A 17695-nucleotide genomic window follows, 5' to 3' on the forward strand; every position below is an offset into this window, starting at 1 on the left:
TGCCGCTGTGCGCGCTGAGCGGCCATGGCCAGAGCTCCACCGTCGTCTCCTGAGCACAGGGGTACCAAGAGCGGAGCCCTCGGTCCCCAGCCCAAAGGCGGCCACCCCCAGCCCCACACCACACTGCGTGTCGCTCCCTGCCGAGCCACCGGTGAGGCCCGAGAGACTTGCCCTGGCTGGGGGGGCCAGGCCGGGTTGCACGGGCTCGGCGCCTGCCGGCAGAGCAGAGCCAGCAGCTGCTGGGCAGGCCAGAGCTGGGCACAGCTGCGTCCCGGCCCCGGGCCTGCCACAGCCTCCTTGGTCCTGGACTGCCCTGGTGCTGGTGGTGGAGACTGGGGCAGGCAGGGGACTCCTGCCCGAGTCTGTAACTGGCGCAGGGCGTAGGTATCCTTCGAGTTCAAACGACAGCAGCAACAGGTCTTCGTCTTGTGATTTGAACTGAATCCAGTTAGTACAACATTTAATATGCTGACATCAGCTGTGGGGATTTGAAAGTAGCTTCTTGGCCCATCTTCTTTAAGAGATGCTGAGGAAGAGAAGATTCGTTCCAGAGAAATGATTATAGCCGGTTCTGGCACTTCATGTAAAGGCCAAATAGGGCTTCAGTAGGGTAAGGGAAAATTCAATCACCAAATGGGAAACTGGATGTTTCAGTCAGAGATGTTATTTAATAATGGGTCCCATTGGTATTCTGGAAGAGCTGTTTTCATCTTCATGAAATTAAATATCATGCTTTCTCTAGTGGGTTTTCATAGATCTTATGGCAAGAGAAGATTGAACCTAAGATCCTGGAGGCAGCTGACTTGGGAAATAAGGTGCTGCTGCTTTCCTAATTTTGCATGAAAATTGAACTGCTGAAATGACCCCGAATTGTGGACTTCATGTTACAGAGGAAGGCAGAAGAAATAAAAAAGTGTGCAACAGTACCCTGCAGTACTTAGCAGTCTAAAGAAGAATGTCTTGGTTGTATACTAATCAGTTTAGCTCTAAGCACGCGAGCAAGATATACCAACAAACTGCCTATTAGAGGCATTTTTCAAAACTGCTGTGAGCAGCAGCATGCACAACAGCCCATCTCTGGGAAGGGCAGATTTCAGTGCTTTGTAAAAAAGCACAGAAATACTGCAGAATGCAAGCCATGCACAGAGGTAATGGCAGAGAGCAGCAGCAGGCTCAATGCGTGGTACTGGTGCAACAAAAGCGTGGTTTGAGGAAGCAAAATAAGCAGTCTGAAAACTTAGTCTCCACCTGTCTGTTTCCAGAACTGCACTTGTCAGATGTTTCTATCTATAAAGAATGAGTTAAAAATGTTAGTAGCAGGCCTGAATGTTAATTATAATTAGCAATAGTATAACCATCACTTTCAGATTCATAACTGATACTATGGAGGCAAAAAAAACTTCATGTTGCCCAGCAGTCCCTTCTGCCCTGCCTGTAAAGGACGTGGTATTATGGTTTATGGTATACCATAAACGCCATGGTATTTTTAAGGCGTACAGAAGGTAAGTCTTCCTGGCTGGACAGGGTCATCTCTGGCTGTCGTTTGTATGGCGCTGAGCCTGAGCAGTTCCATAGGACTTGCTAGAGCTGATGCAGCCACCCACCCTCCTGCAGGGCACTGGATCACAGCTGCCCTGGATGAGGAATGCTGCTCGCATTAGTCCAAAGATTTTTTAGAGCTACGTGTGTTAGTTGCATATATTTGCATGTATGAATACTAACAGTCATGTGCACAGTAGGAATAACATACTAACAAATCACAGTGGGTTTTATAATTATTTGTGGGGGCGTAAATTACTACTCAAGCTGCAGGGCAGAAGAGAATCAAACTATAAATCAGTCCCTCTTCCTCCGTACACTGACTGTTGAGTGCTGGCTTCAAAGCAATCAAGGCTGCTGGTATGCTACTGCTGCTTGTGAATGTTCTGTGAGGGTGATTTTCCTTTAATGTTTGTTTTGTTAGGAATGCTAATTAACTTTCAGGCTTGTGATTAATTGGATCATTTACCTTAAAAAAAAAAAAAGTTGTTTTCTGTTTGCTTTCCTTAAGTTTCTGCTGTATTTATGTTATTTTCTGTCTTTTCAAGAATAGCTGTCAGGGTTGCTATACATTTGATATGTATACACTTGTTCCCAAGGTGCAAGTATTAATTATCAAAGTATTTACATTCCTGTTACTGTCTTGGAGGTGTTTTTCTTTTTATGTTGTTTTCATAAGGGTTACCTTTACAAATGCTTCTTCTCATTATTTAAATTGATGTGGGCAAATAAATCTATAGTATAAGAACTAAAGAAGTCAAAAGCATTATATCTTTAAGAAATATGGTCTTTTTTTTCTTTACTTCACCATCCCCTGAAGTTAAGAGGCGCCTCTGGCACGCGACTCCTGTGCTATGAGTTGAGTGGACTTAAGTGTTTGAATGAGAAAAAGGTGAACCTTAGCCAATGCCAAGGTGATGGTTTAGTGTCTGCAGGGCTGCTGGTGCAATCTGTAACTTTGGGTCTGCTGCCTCGGTAGATAATCCATGCTCCTTTTTTGTAGACAGTCGAAGAAATGCAAGGTTTCAGATCCATATGTTCTTCTGCTTCCTTGAGAAGCAACTGTGCCTGACAGCTATTTTTCCACATTTGGTTTTTCAGCCGATCATTACTTTTTCCTATACAATCCTTATCACGATATTACATGCTTATGTCATGGTCATATTGGCCTTTTCATTTTTTGAAGACTACTTGTAAGCTTAATGCTGTGACAAACAGCTTGCTTAGCAGCAAGGAAAGCTGGGCTAAGCACATTATGTGTGCGCTGCATTGATTTCCAATTCAAACCATCAGCTGTGAACAAGGCTCTCTAAAAAATGAGTGTGAACTCTCCCATAATAAAAACCAGCTGAGGGGTTTTGGCTGGCGGGCCCTGGGTGACATTGGTGGGGCAGGGGTAGGCTGGGGTTGGTGCTAGGGAAATTATCCTGGATTGCTTTTTCAGGTGGGCTGTGTTACACTGTGGTCATGGTCTTTCATGGTAGTATGTGCCATTTCTAGGTACTTTTTTACAGGTGGAAGTACACATGGGGCTCTAGACAACCAGCATGTTTTATTATCGGAGCAAAATTAAAAGTAATAAATACATTTCCGGAACAGGTTCCTAAAGGAGAGATTTGTTTTTTGTCTGCAGTCCATTTTATGAGTATGTGGCAGTAAGTAAGGGAGGATGGGGAGGAAAGAGGAGGTGATTGATTTACAAAAATTCAGTAATGTACGGAAGAGAGGCTCATACCAGACAGGGACAGACTCTTGATGATTCAGATCTAAATTGCTCAGTTTGTAAGTTTGAGAAGATACTTTCCACCTCTAACTGGACTCAGAGCAAAGGAGCACTTGTGTTGAATATTAGCAACATTAGGATTGTGCAAACAAGTTTAGTTAACAATTTGAGCTGTCAGTGAAATATGTATCTGTCCCTAATGTCAGTATAAGTAGCTGATAAACTTGGGAGGCAGCAGTGAATTAACTGTTTTTCACGTTATGTCTTTTCTGGGCAGAACCCCTCAATATCCACTGAATGTGAAATTATCAGTATATAAGGTACAAAAAAGAGGTTTTGTTTCTGGGCATTCATGTTTTAAACAGAGATGACAAAATATATTGAGAGCACCAGAGTAAGTTAACTTCAAGTTATTCTTAATTACAGTAAAAAGTTAATGATAATTATTACAAAGGAAACGTGTCGACTCACAGGAAACAGCCACTGCTTCAGAATGAGAATTGTGCAAATTATTGGATATTGTGAGTAGAACATGGAAACACAGGTCCAGGAAGAAAATAGAGTGGTAGAGGCTACTGTGTGGTGATCACACAGAAAGATTGTCCATGTGGTCTTCTCTTGTCACAGAACACTGCAAAGTGGTTTTGAGAAGTGGACCCATTCAGTATTGTAAGCTAAGTTATTTTCATCTCGTTAGTAAATTTGTGAAATGATCTTTGCGTGATGCAGTCCCTTGAAATGAGCCAGGAAGCTGAGCTAAGATTGTCTGTGGTGTCGGCAGTCCGTCGCAGCCCAGCAGTGAGAGGTGAAGGTTTAACCATGGCTCTGCATGTAGCCCTGGCCGGAGTGGTGCACAGTCGTGCTGTTCTTTGTGGAGGGACCATCACAGTCCTCCTACCTGGACTGATTCGTCAGAGAGCAGTTCAGCTGGACAACTGAAGGTGTCAAACCAAAAAACATCATTCGTGACTCTTCTCATTCTACAAGTGATAAGTCATTCATTAAAGAGATAGAAACTCTTAGTTAAGTCCATAAAGGATGTGTTAATCAATAGTGACTACACTGCTTGTGCTGAGTCTGGAGCAGCTGCAATGGCAGAATACTCCTAATCTGGACATACCTACATGCTAAAGGCATTTCTTAGAATCGGAGTCAACTAGGTTGGAAAAGACCTTCAAGATCGTCATGTCCAACCATCAACCTGACCTACCGAGTCCCATCACTGAACCATGCCCCTTAGTGCCACGTCCACACGTCTCCTGTGATGGCGACTCCACCGCTTCCCTGGGCAGCCCATCCCAATGCTTGACCCCTGCCCTCTGTGGAAAAAAATCTTCCTAATACCCAGTCTAAACCTACTCTGGTGCAACTCGAGACCATTTCCTTGCATCCTATCACTTGTCACCTGAGAAAAGAGACCAACACCATCCTCGCTGCAGCCTCCTTTCAGGCAGCTGTAGATCGTGACGAGGTCTTCCCTCAGCCTCCTTTCCGCCAGACTAAGCAGCCCCAGTTCCCTCAGCTGCTCGTCATGTCGTTTCCCAGTCCTTTCACCAGCTTCGTTGCTTTTCTCTGCACACACTCGAGCAATTCAATGTCTATCTTGTAGCGAGGTGCCCAAAGCTGAACACAGTGCTCGAGGTGCAGGGTACAGAGGGACGATCACTCCCTATTCCTGCTGGCCATGACAGTTCTGATGCAGGCCAGGACAGCAGTAGCCTTACTGGCCACCCGGGCGCACGGCTGGCTTCTGTTCAGCCGGCTGTCAACCAGCAGCCCCAGGTTCCTTTTCTGCCGGCAGCTTTCCAGCCACTCTCCCCCAAACCTGTGTCAGTACATGGGGTTGTTGTGACCCAAGTGCGAGACCTCACACTCAGCCTTGTTGAATGTCACACAACTGGATGTGACCCATTGAGCCCATCCAGCCCCCTCTTCAGAGCCTTCCTGCCCTCAAGCAGATCAACACTCCCACCTAACTTGGTGTCATCCATGAACTTTCTGAGGGCGCATTCGATCCTTTCAACAAGATTGTTGATAAAAACGTTAATACAGGCCCCAAGACCGAGTCCTGGGGAGCGCCACTGGTGACCGCCACCAGCTGGACCGAGCTCCATTCACCGTGGCTCTTTGAACCTGGCCAGGCAGCCAGTTCTCCGCCCAGCAAACCACACACCTGTCCAAGCCCCAAGCAGCCACTTTATCCAGGAGAACACAGTGGGAAACGGTGTCAAATGCTTTACTAAACCCAGATAAACAACATCCATGGCCTTTCCCTCATCTATTAAGCAGGTTCTTGTTGCAGATGTTGTGGAAGGGATCAATGTGCGCAGTCAGGCAATAAGCCCTACTTCAGGGCTGGAAGCTGATGAAGCTGATGGAAGCGCTGTCCAGGGACGTACACTGATGACTAGAGCTGAAATGTGGAGATTTTATAGTCTGACACATAAAAAGCCACTTCGAGGTGGTCATAGCCATTCATGGTTTCACCAAGAAATTTTAAAGGTCTCCTCTGACTCATCTCCTGAACCAGCTGATGACAAGAGTCTGCTTGCAAGAGAAGTCATCCCTGTGAACTGTCAGAACAGCAAGGAAGCAGCTGTAATGTAAGATGCTGCACACATGACATCTGTACTCTTGGAGAAATCAAATAATTGCTATTGAGCTCTTAGAAAATTAGGACTAAATTGGCCAAATCTCAAGTTGCAGGAATACAGCCTGTACAATAAAACGCTCTGTCTGTAAAACAGCAAAGAAAAACTGAAACAATACTAAAGGACCCAAGTTGAGAAGGTTACTCAAACGTTTTTCACAATGCCCCTTACTAAGTACCATCTCTACTGACGAAGGCTGTTGAAAATCAGTTCAAACGTATGACCCTCAAGCAAGCTACTGCATCAGTTGATGAGTTTTTTGTGTGCTCACAGCCCTCAAAACAAGGTACTCTGAGGTCATGTGCTTGTGCACTGATATTTCAGTAAGAGTGGGAGACTCGAATACCCAGTAAGTGTGTGAAAACCAGGTACTCCTTCCCCAGGCTGCAAGGTGTTGAACTGCTCAGCAAATTGGAAATCAATGCATAGTTCCAGCAAAAGCATTTTCCCATTGCATTCGTTGCTCCACTTAGGGGTCACGAGCTGCTTTTTGTACTGTTTCAAGTATCCTGCGAATCTAATGTCTTTCAAAAGGCGGTAAGACAAATTATCTCAGTGATTTGGGACCCTACCTTTGAGCTTCATGAGGGTGATATCTTAAAGGACTGCAGCTACAAGGAGCTGGATTTACCTTTAATGAAAAGAGGTGTGATTTGAAGAAACAGTGCCCATATCTTGGGTCACGTAACCATTACCATTAAATAACGTAGAGAGCAAGACTGGAGACTGTACAGCGTGCAGCAGCTTCCAGTATTACAATGCTGAAGCACTGCCTGAACACGATCAGCTCATTAGGCGAGTGTGTATCAAGAAAGCCTGACATCTAGTGACCTCGGATTAGTTGCTGTTCTCCATCACTTCTTTTTCATCAAAATGAGCATGACCAACTCCACCGAGGGAGCTGGTTGACATAACCAGCAGCATCCTGCGACACATGCCAGAGCTGCTGCCCAGGAGGACAGGGCTCCCAGATACTGGGTGAGTCCTGGTGTGGAAACTGCAAGAATCATAGAAGCCCAGAAAATCCTGAGTTGGAAGGGAACCACAAGGATCATCAGGTCCAGCTCTTGGCTCCACACAGGACCACACGAAAATCAGACCGTGTGTCTGAGAGCATTGTCCAAACACTTCCCAAACTCCAGCAGCTCGGTGCCGTGACCACTGCCCTGGGGAGCCTGTCCCAGTGCCTGCCACCCTCTTGGTGAAGAACCTTTTCCTAACGCCCAGTCCGAACCTCCCATGATGCAGCTTTATGCAATGAGAGAAATACCAAGGGTGGCATGACTAAATAAAGTATCAGTGGAAATGTCTGAGAAAACACCAAGAGATGCAATAAATCAGGGGTTAAAGGCATGGCCTGTACTGATAGCCCTGCACAGGAGAACCAGTCAACAGCCAGGGCTGTGCTGCTGACCTGCGCTGCCCATGGCGCAGATGCTGCAGGAGACAGAAGTCCTGTGTGCTGCTAATGCCACCAAACAGGTGACTTCTCAGCAAGCTGCCTGCACTCCAATAGCAGGAGGATGGTGACAAGGTTACCACACGCCGCACACACTGCTCCTCCTCCTTTTGCTCCAGTGGGAAGACAAACTGTAGCCAGTACATACCCCAGATAAAGTGCAAATTGTTTAATCCAGCCTTGCTAGGATTTGCTAGGATAAAGCAAGAAAGATTTGAGATGAGGATTGTGTCGTAGTTGATTCCTAAAGGTTCTAAAAGATCTGTCCAAAGTATAGTTTGTTTTTGCCAGACAAGAGGAAGCCAGGAGACTGTGCAAACTTAACAGCCATTGTCCCTTCTACTCCGTCACACAAGTGATCTCCATCAGAATATTTGGCAACTCGACTCACACGTGGAAGTTCTGAGTATGTGTGGATAGAGTCGAGTTGTTAGGAGAGGTTAAATGAAGCCCAAATTATCTACTCCAGGAAGGGCTTGCAATGAGTTTTCTTGATTTAATTTTTACAATGATGATGCAGCAATGACCAAAACCAGACAGTAGCTGATGAGAGCTTTTGAATGGGCTGCCAGCGCTCTAAGCATTTCTTCAGCAGCTGAAGCTCTGACTTTCTATCAGGTACAATCAAATACTTGGGTCTTTTTGAGGTTTTACCTTTTGTTTTATGTGTGAAGGGGTTTTGCTTTGTTTTGCTTTGTTTTTCTCCAGTTAGGGTCTGCAGGAACAGAGCTATCAATGTGAATCACTTAAAACATCTGAGCTGCCAGAGCACGAAGCAGGCCAGCCAGTCCCGTCGCTGACACGTTCCTCACCAGGCCACGGGCAGCCAGGCTTCAGTGCTGTCTGAGGTGTTGATTCAGAAACTGCACGGTTCTGCGTGCATTGTCAAAGCAACCAGAGACTGCAGTGAGCGACTCCAGCAGTCTGAGGAGTTTGCTTGGGTCTTCTGTGCAAGCCTGCTGCTCCTGCAGTTCCTACCAGCAAGGTTTCAGAAGTGGCTTAGGTGTGATGGTTTTGACTCCTTAGAGCCATATTTCTTCCCAAATGCAAAATGGGTTTCCTAAAAGAAAACACTCAGAGTAGCAGAGTACATATGGCAGCCAAGTGTCTTTTCAGTGCAGGTGTGTGGTTTGTGAGCTGGAAAGGGTTTTTGCAGAGCTCCCTAAGAGTGATCGTAAAGTTAGCCTCCACAGCACTCAGGATTTGGTAGAACTATTTCCCCTGAACTGTGTTTTTTCCAGGTTATGCAGTACTAAGCTGCACCATTCCTTGTGCAAAAAAGCTTTCCATACTTTCAAAAATCTGTGAAACTTTTCTTTTTTTTCTTTTTTTTTTTTTTTGAGTTTGATTGTATTCTTTTCCAAAGTGGGAAGAGCAGAGCAACTACAAGTATTTAAGGTGTGGGGGCACTTCGGCTGTGCCAGTGATATAATGGTTCTCTGTCTAATTCACTTTTCTTTCCTAATAGTTCCTGGCCACTGTAGGACATTATGGTGACATTTTTCTTGAGCTGTCTACTATATCCCAGAGTTCTTAATTCTGGTTAGTAATGGTCATCTCAGAGCCTGGGATCTTATGTATGAGGAGAGAATTTTTTTCCTTGTGCCTCAGTTTTTCTCAACATTACATTTCATCTTAGATTTTTAACCCCAATGATAGAAGATCTTTCTACAGTTCTTCACAGTTTTCCTCATCTTTAATACTCTGAATAGTTCAGCATTATCAGAAAACCTGGTTGCCTTTCATTCCTCTCTCATAAGTGGTCTAGGGCTATGCTGAACAGCTTAAGTCCTGGCACCAATTCCCTGCAAGACTCCACTGCTGACCTTTCATCTGATGTGAAATCCTGTAATTTTCTACCTTCTAATAAACTGAACACGTAAGAACCTTCCTTTTTATCACATGGCTTCATGGCTTCCTCGAGAGATCTTAGTGAAGGACTTTGTCAAATGGTTTTGTAAGTTGACTTCAGTTAAGTTTCTCTTGTCAAATAACTTGTATCTATGCTTTTTTTCCCAGGCCCTTGTCTTTGGCCATTCTCTCTGGCTGCGTGTCAGTTTACCCCTTGCTCTGTTGCAGTGTTGGCCCATTGCATGTCTGGAACAAAACCTGCTTGTGGTGCTGGGGCGATTTGATTCAAGCTAGCGCTTCCTAAAGGTGCTCTTTGTGAGACCGCTGAGTTCAGCTGCCTCCTCTCTGCACGATCCACCAGCACAATCCCGGCAGGCCTCGTAGCCTCCAACGCCTTTGCCTGTCCTTGTGCTGTGCTCATGCAACGCACGTCCCTAAGCACTGGGCTCAAAGGGGGGTGCTCGAATGGTGCAGACACAAGTTGTTCTGCACTGGTTATTTTGGGGGTCCATGACAGCTTCCTGAGGGGGCTGGCTGCACCCCCATAAGTTTGGTTCATCCCCGCTATCTACACATCCCAGAGAATCCCTGAATCGCAGAGGCTGGGAGGGACCTCCTTTCTCTGCATCCGTATGTATGACCTCAGGGAACTGCAGTAAGATTAGAGGCAAGGTGTTCTCTTAAAACGCTGCGTTAACGTTCCCAGCTGTGATGCTGGGATGTACCCCTGCGTGTGCTGGCTGGCTGCTGTATCCCAGTGCTAGAGTCGTGCCCAGTGTTGCCATCACAGGCCTGGAGCTGTCCCCTCTGCTGCCGTCTTGCAAAAAGCGGCGCCGTGCGCCCACCAGCACCACGCGCCCGCCAGCCCGGCCCCGCTGGAGCTCGCACACCACGGCGAGCGCCGCTCTTCCAGCCACAGGGTGCTCCAGGACCTTGGCTGTCTGCAGTCTAGTCCTGGCGGTCCGTGACCCTTTTTCTTTTTCCATGGCCTCTTGCAGAGGCGCTTCAGCCTTGGATCTGTCTGCGAATCCCTGTGCTTCTGAAGGGAAATCCTCCCCACAGCACGAAGGTCGGGTTTTGTTCAGGTGTCTGTTACGGCCTTGTACCCTGCATGGAGCTTTGGCACTGTGACTGTCCCACCCCAAAGGTTCTCTGGTAGGCTTCCTGCTTCATATGTGTGTGAAAACTGATTTTAGTATTAGTTTTGATGCCTTTTGCAAATTGTTCCACAGATTTATGTTTGGTCTGTCATAACTGTTTTTACATTTAGCCTGACAGAGTTATAATTCTTTCCTTGTTCCTCACTTGGCCATGGTTTCAGCTTTAAGAAGGATGTTTTCTTGTCTTTTATAACCTCCATTTCCCTGCTGTTTAGCCATGCCAGCTTCTTTCTGTTCTTTGTCAATCTGTAAAATGTATTTGCACTGTGTCTCCAGCACGGTGTCCTTAAACAGTCTCCATCTGTCTCCTTTGCTGAGGATAGGATAAATCCACATTGCAGAATTTGGATTTTCTATGACTTGTTTTTATTATTTATAGAAATATGCATTGTTCTTCCATAAATACATATTGGACAAACACAGACATAATGTTCTTTAATCTCCTTTCATTCAGGCAAAGGGAGATTTTAGATGTCATCTATTTTTTCTCAGTACATGCAGCAACTGAAGCCAGTGATACCACTAACTGTAACGTCCCTGTTTGTGACAATTTTCCCCTTTAAATATATGCACCATAGGTTTCATGAGCTAGCGATACATCTTAAGACTTGAGATGCCATTGCATGTTACCTTGTCTGTCTCTCTGTGCATCTGCACAACCGAGTGGCTCCGATGTCAGCTCTGAACAACGCTGTTTCTGTGGAGCAGAATTCCCACAGGTGTAATTTAGCAGCGTTAAGCATGCATGAGAGCCTGCCTTTGCCTCCTTTTTTAGTCGACACCATTTTCCACCGCTTGCCGAAGAAGTGATGCTGGAAGGCAGCGGATGATGAATCTCGTCTCTCTGCAGCCTGGGGCCACGCTCGCTGGTCCGCGTCCCGTGGTCACTGTCGGAGTGTCGGGTTCAGCACGTCTGGTGGAGAGCACACCCAGTGAGAGGGAGCTGGAGAGCAGCACCTCTCCAGCTGCAACGCCTTTTCTGGCAAGTGAGGAGAAAAATTTGGGACAAATAGCTTCTTTCTGCCAGCATTAATATCAGCCTGATTATTCCACAGGCTTACCTTTTCTGTGTCTCTGCGATGGCTTCTTTTCCTTGACTCGACTGCTTTTCAGCAAGGTCTTAACAGCTTTCTCATTATCTCTGTTGGTTTGAAGTCCAGGTGAAATGTATCGTAGACTTCTCATTCCCTTAATGAGGTGCTTTATTTTAATGTTTTGGTTAACTTCCTAGAAGTTACTAGTTTGGTGTGTTTAAATAAAATGCTTCCAGTACTGAAAATACCCTGTGAAAACTGTCCATATTTGAATTGGGAAGGTGATACTTTTTCCTAACCGTCTTCCTCACTTTCTGCAATATCTGATCTTCAGAATTTCTCTGGTTCTCAAAGCCGACATTTCGTCTAGGACTGAACAGCTGTGGTTTGGGGTTTTTAACTGATGGCTGAAAAGCGTTTGACCAATGCAGGAGGGAATGTGATCTCAAACAACACATCCTTCCTGGGATTTTGCTGCACTTTCAAATTGTGTGTGTGTGTGTGTGTGGCTGGAAGGTGGTTTCTTCTGGGGGAAGAGTTGCTTTTCATGTGTCAGTTTGCTTTTGACGTAGTTCATAATCAGTGCCTTTAATGAGCTACCTCCTGACTGAATTAAACAGAAAATGTTACTGATGATAATCAGTGCCTTAGGATCAGTTACAAGCATAAATAGGCTCCTTTCTGGCCCCCTCTCCATTTCCTGGTGTCCTTTGCTTTCATTACAGAAGCACCGCTGTCACCTGCATTTCCAGAGATGTCATGATCCATTTTCGTGGAGTTTTAAGTGGATTATTTTTCCATTCAGGATAGGGCTTTTCCCAGTTCCACTCTGATATTACTGCTCAGGTCCCCTGGCTGCCAGTCTCAGGGGCTGGGAGGCTCTTCTGGGACAGAAGAACACTTAGGACACCTGCTCCTTTACTCTTCCCCAGGCTTCTGCTGGCAGTAAATGTTTGAGATGAGATGCTTAGTCTGACCTGCTGGGGTCATTCTTTTTCTCTTGTATTCAAACAGAGCCAGTACAGCCGTGTTACTCTTTGGCTATTGCCCGTGTCACAGCAGAGCAGGACTGTGACACCTGCCTCTGCAGAGCGCTCGGGCCTGGGTAGATCTCCACGGCCTCCTTGCTGCCAGGGATGCTGTACCTCGCAAACCGCTCAATAGCGATGTGCCCAGTCCATCCCAGGCCTCCAGGACACATGCCCGTATCCTGTTGATTTCTGCTAGAAGCTTAAGTGTTTGGTGTACAAGTCTAATGGTGATCGCCTTCCCTAAAACTTCACCAGCCCTGGGAAGTGAGATGGGTGAGGAAGGAGGCCTTAGGCCTGGATGTGCCGTAGGCATCCATGCTGTTTCATTGCTAGCTTGCTCCGCGGGATAGATTTGAACTGGGCCAACTCCCAGACAATCCCAGTTATAGAGCAAGGCCGGCTCTAGTCAGAGGCAATTTCTGAAATGCAGCTTGGAAAGAGCTGCTCTGTGTGCTGGTTTTAATTTTCTGGGGCAGAGAAGAAAGTTTGTCCACGAAGACCTGGACTGCTGTGGCCAGAGACTGGTCTGTGGCCCAGTTACTCATCATTGCTATAAATCATCCTTCTGTTGCATCAGACATTTTCTGCACAAGGTACCTGAGCAGAATTACACTGCTCTGTCACTGCCTGGCTGTGGGTCATGGTGTGTGAGGTTTTTACTGGGAGAGGCCTAGTGTGGTTCATCTTCCACCTACGTCAGGCTCAGCTGACCTTAAATTATTCCTGAGGAGGATTTACCTAAAAGCTCCCTGTAAGTGACCTTCCACCACCACCTCTGTTCCTGTGCCTCAGCATGCATCATTACTGCTGAAAAGCGGTGTGGCACCTTTTAAGCATTTTCTCCTGGGAGTAATCGAGTCAGTACATCAAACCAGGTCTTTCCTCAGGCTATGTTTCCTGGGCCCTTCATCTTCCAGATGTCTTCCTCAGGACTCTTTCCTGTTGACCCACATCTTTCTGGAAGTGTGGTGCTGGCAACCGGACAGCTGAGCGGTACTCTTTATCTAACTTCAGGAATGTGATTCACATCACTTCGCTGTAGGTGTCTACCATGTAGGTGTCTGAGCTCATCGCCCTGGCTTTCCCTGAGAGTCGATGCAGATGTGTGCAGTCAGTGAAGCCAGGGGTGCCATTCATTTGACAAAATGTAGGCGGTCATTTCAGCATGGGATGAATCACAGCTCCATTGACTTCACCGAACAGATCTCCATTGAGTCTAAAAGGAGCCTGGAGCAACTTGCTCACTGTGGGTGCTTGTTTTATATACGCCCACATTTAACTCGATGACTCCCAAGGCTACTGCTGCATGGAGCAGGGCAGAAGGACTATGTCAGATCTTGGACAGCACTCTTGCTTATTTTCCTCCAGTCTGTCCGGTGTGACACTGCAGCTGATGCTTCTGAGTCCGAAGTGGTATTTGTGGCTTTCCCTGCTGGCTGTCCAGCCGGTCCTTCTGCAGCCTCTGCCTTTCTTTTCATAGTTCCTGCCTAGTGCCTTGAACTTTCCTTTCTCCTCCAGTATTTTTCAGGCCATTTTTCCAGTGATGGTACCACATGAATCCAAGTCCCCTCTTCCAACATTTTGCTGTCCTCTGAGTTAGGACCCTCTGCAAGTTTAAGTTTACTCCCTATTACATCCTAGTCATTGGTGAAGACACTGAGGTTGTCCCAAGACAGACCCGCTTTTAAATCCCACTTTATATTTCCATCCAGTTCAACGGTGAAAAATGTCAAACCAGCTATTTACTCACCGTGCAGCAGTTTATGTTCCCCTTGCTTTTTGTGAGAATGTCTTGTGAGAGCATTCAAAGTGTTTAACTGGCATCAAGATATATATCACAGAACTGCCTTTCCCATGTTCATGAGACCTACTATGTTCAAACAGAAATTAGGTCAGTTTAGCACAATTTGTTCTTTCAAATCCGTGCCACCTGGGATTTATCACCTTCTTTTCTTCTAGATGTTTTATTAAACTGTTGTGTTGTTTGTTAGAGTTTTCCTGGGAATTAAGATGAGTTACCTCAATTTATACTTCCTTTGATCTTTCTATTGCCTGTTTTTAAAGATGCGCGTGATGCCTTTTTCAGATCTTCTGGAGTGTCGTGCATCCCGTGCAAGTTCTCAGAACAATCCATCATAGCTCTCAGATGTTTTCCACCAGCTCCCCAGGCACTTTCAGAGAACTTCAGCCGGCCCAGATAATGGAAAATAAAAAATTTGAATTCCTCCAATTGCTGTTTTTTCCACTTAAGTCAGAGCTCATCTTTGCCATCACAGTGTTACCAGGATGACTGGAGTTAATTGTAGCTATTTAGTCCAGTCATAACCTTGCTATTTTTTTGTAATTGTTCATTTGATCTATTAGGTTTGTCTCTCTAAACAGTCACAAATTTACTAAAATAATTAGCCCTGGTCAAGTGCATTAACTGTCTGTAATTTGGTTTCAGTAAAAGGTAAACCAGCCGAAGGAGGTCTGATGCCCAACCCTGGCATTGCAGGAGCGAGACCATCCATCAGGCTTTGCGTTGCCTCAAGCAGCAGCTCTGAAGGGCCGTGCTCTGACGCCTCTGTGTCGTTACACTAGCTCATCTGTTTACTCATTTACCGGTTACATGTAGGGCACAGTCATCTGGCAGTGAACTTGAGGTGCTGTTTTCCATCAGGTATCATAACTTGATTAACATTTATGACCCAAGAGTATTAAATCACTATTTTGCTTAATCTTTCTCAAATGTTTTAAAATTCAAATAACTCCTCACTACATTTTTTTGAAAGTTCCTATTTTTATTTAGACAAAAATAAAGAAATGAGTAATTCAGGTTACTTTTTTGGTATGACATGATCACAGATCTTTGATTGCACTGCTTCACCTCCTTCCCCAGGCTGGTTTTTGCTTCTTTTTCCAGCTCTTGGAGCTCTAGCAGTGTCAATCAGTGGCATCTCAGGTGACTTTCTACTCCCCCATGATTCTAGTTCACAAAAATTTAGTGGGTTTTTATTTCACTTTTTATATAGATCTATCTGTAGAACTATTTAGTGTGGTTATATCAAAAAGTGAAGGTGTCCACTGGATTTTACTGTAGTCAGTTATGAACCCGAGGCTTTTTTTGGTGTTTGTAGAGATAAATGGCAATAGGCAAAGAGTTTGCAGGTTCCAGAGGGACATAAACTGGGAGTGCTCTTGCAAGATCCCCCTTGCAAATCAAACTTTGTAAATCCCTCTGTGAAAGACACAGAGGAGGGGAGTGAGCTAAAACAAATAAATGTCCAACATTTCCAAAAAACCCACAGATGCCTCTACATACTTACTGTCGGAGCGTCCAGAGACAGAAAGAAGCATGTTGGGGAGTTTTCCTATTGTTTCTGACAAGTTTAGATTTTGAATTAAGATGCTTCTTGCCGGTTTATTTGCAGGTGGAGGTTTAATTCAGAGGTGGAGGAAAGAATGAAATATTTTTGCAAAGTAACTTTTGGTAAAGCAGCAGCGGGCTGAACTTGTTTAAAGGTGTACATTATTAGAGGAAGTCTTGGTAGATGAGGATTGTTGGAGGCTGCATAAACCATACTTATACAGGATACAAGTGGTTTTGTCAAGAATTTCTTCAGTTTATCGTCTGGATAAAACAACCACAGAGGTCTTACGGAAGAATTAGAAGTACAGAATTTTATCATGGATTCCTTTTTCATTGATAAAGCAACCACAGCAGGACTAGTTGGGCACTTGGCCCACCACTAGGTAAAATAAAAACCACAATTTTGTACAGAACATTTGTTTGCCTTTACCTGTCTCTCCTTCTCCTGCACATACACCTGCACAAACGCATGCTAGTAGAGGTGGCAGAATTTCTCATGGTATAGGGTTAAGATCTCACGCAGGGCATCTACGGGGGCTTGATGTGTCCATTGGAAAAGGGAGGATATTCCCCTGGATGTGAAATGTCTTAGGTCTAGTTCTGTTCCTAGACAGTAAGCCACGGCTCAAGGAGAAGGTAAAGGCTTGATACAGGAATCATGGTTTGAGGTTGTCTGGCTGCTCTTAGGTGGACAGGAGAATCGTTCTCCCGTAATGGCCTCTTCTGGGCGTTGCAGGTATGAATCTGTTTCCAGTAGGACATGCTAGACTTGGAAGAGAGGATTTTGTTGTAGAAGGGAGAGTTTTACATGTGTCAGGGAGCATATGCATAACCAGCTCTACTTTTGAAAGACAGGCAATGTGTTGAAAATGTGACATAAATGGATGACTGTGTGACAGCAGCCACCTCCTTTAAAGCAGTTCACATAGTTTTGTTGAATTTTGTCCACACCTAGGTACTTCGTTGCATGAAGTGATGGGTTTATAGATACCTCCCCTTTTTTTTTTTAAATGTCTAATGCCAAAGGATGTCCAAAATTAGAGCACACAGTGAAATAACAGGGAAGTCCAAGGAGTTTAGGCTTGAGTTCTGTGTTAATTTTGTTGGACAGCATCTCTCCTGAGTCTCCTAGAATGCCTTGGTACCTGCGGCCCTGGCATGTATTGACTTCTGTGATCGCTTTCCCTTGGTCTTGGAAAACAAAGGACTCTGCCCACCTGTCTCGATAGGAGAGCCAGAGACCGTTGTGATGTTAACGGCAGTCATAAAACTCTACCAAAAAGCGGGTGGCGATGCCCACAGAGGCATCGCTGTCAGGCGGGGCTGCAGATGGGCAGGGTGCAGAGGTGCGCCCGGTCTGGGGGAGCGTGCACAGGACGGGGCCGCCAGCCAGGCCCGTGCAGCAGCACCCGCAGCCCCTCTTTCGCCCCGAAGCGCGGCTCCCGCACCCCTGCCGTGGACGCGCGGTCCCGGCGTGGCGCAGCCGCTTCCCTGCGGCACACCCGGGGCAGGGGGGCGGCCGTGGGGCTGCCGTGCCGCAGTGTGCCCGCTCCGTGCCCTCCCTGCGGGTCGGGGGCCCGGCACCCACGCGTGCGGCCAGGGGGCCGCCGCACGCCGCCCGTCCCCCTCTGCCTGCCCGGGCTGTGGCGCGGCGCGTAACGCGTCCTGCCGTGCTGCCGAGCGGGACCGAGGTCCCTGATTAATTCCACTCTGATGTCAGACATGCGGCTCTGCTGGGAGGGATTTGCAGGGCTGCATTTCAGCTCCCGTTTGCGGAGAGAAGCCCTCTCCCCGTGCCCCCCGCCTCTCCTGGAGCCTGTGGATGATTTTGGTTGGAAGGGCCGCCAGCACCCGGGGGCTGCTCAGAGCCACGCGTCCGTTCCTCTCTCTCCAGC

General features: G+C 46.4%; 1 protein-coding gene across 11 annotated transcripts in view; it reads left to right on the forward strand.

The window, feature by feature from the left end:
* Window positions 1-17695, forward strand: part of SHANK3 (SH3 and multiple ankyrin repeat domains 3) — a 390020-nt gene that overhangs the window by 278440 nt on the left and 93885 nt on the right. The gene's annotated exons all lie outside the window — the stretch shown is intronic.

The sequence above is a fragment of the Anser brachyrhynchus genome (genome assembly GCF_964034855.1).
Source record: "Anser brachyrhynchus genome assembly, chromosome: 1".
Lineage (NCBI taxonomy): Eukaryota > Metazoa > Chordata > Aves > Anseriformes > Anatidae > Anser > Anser brachyrhynchus.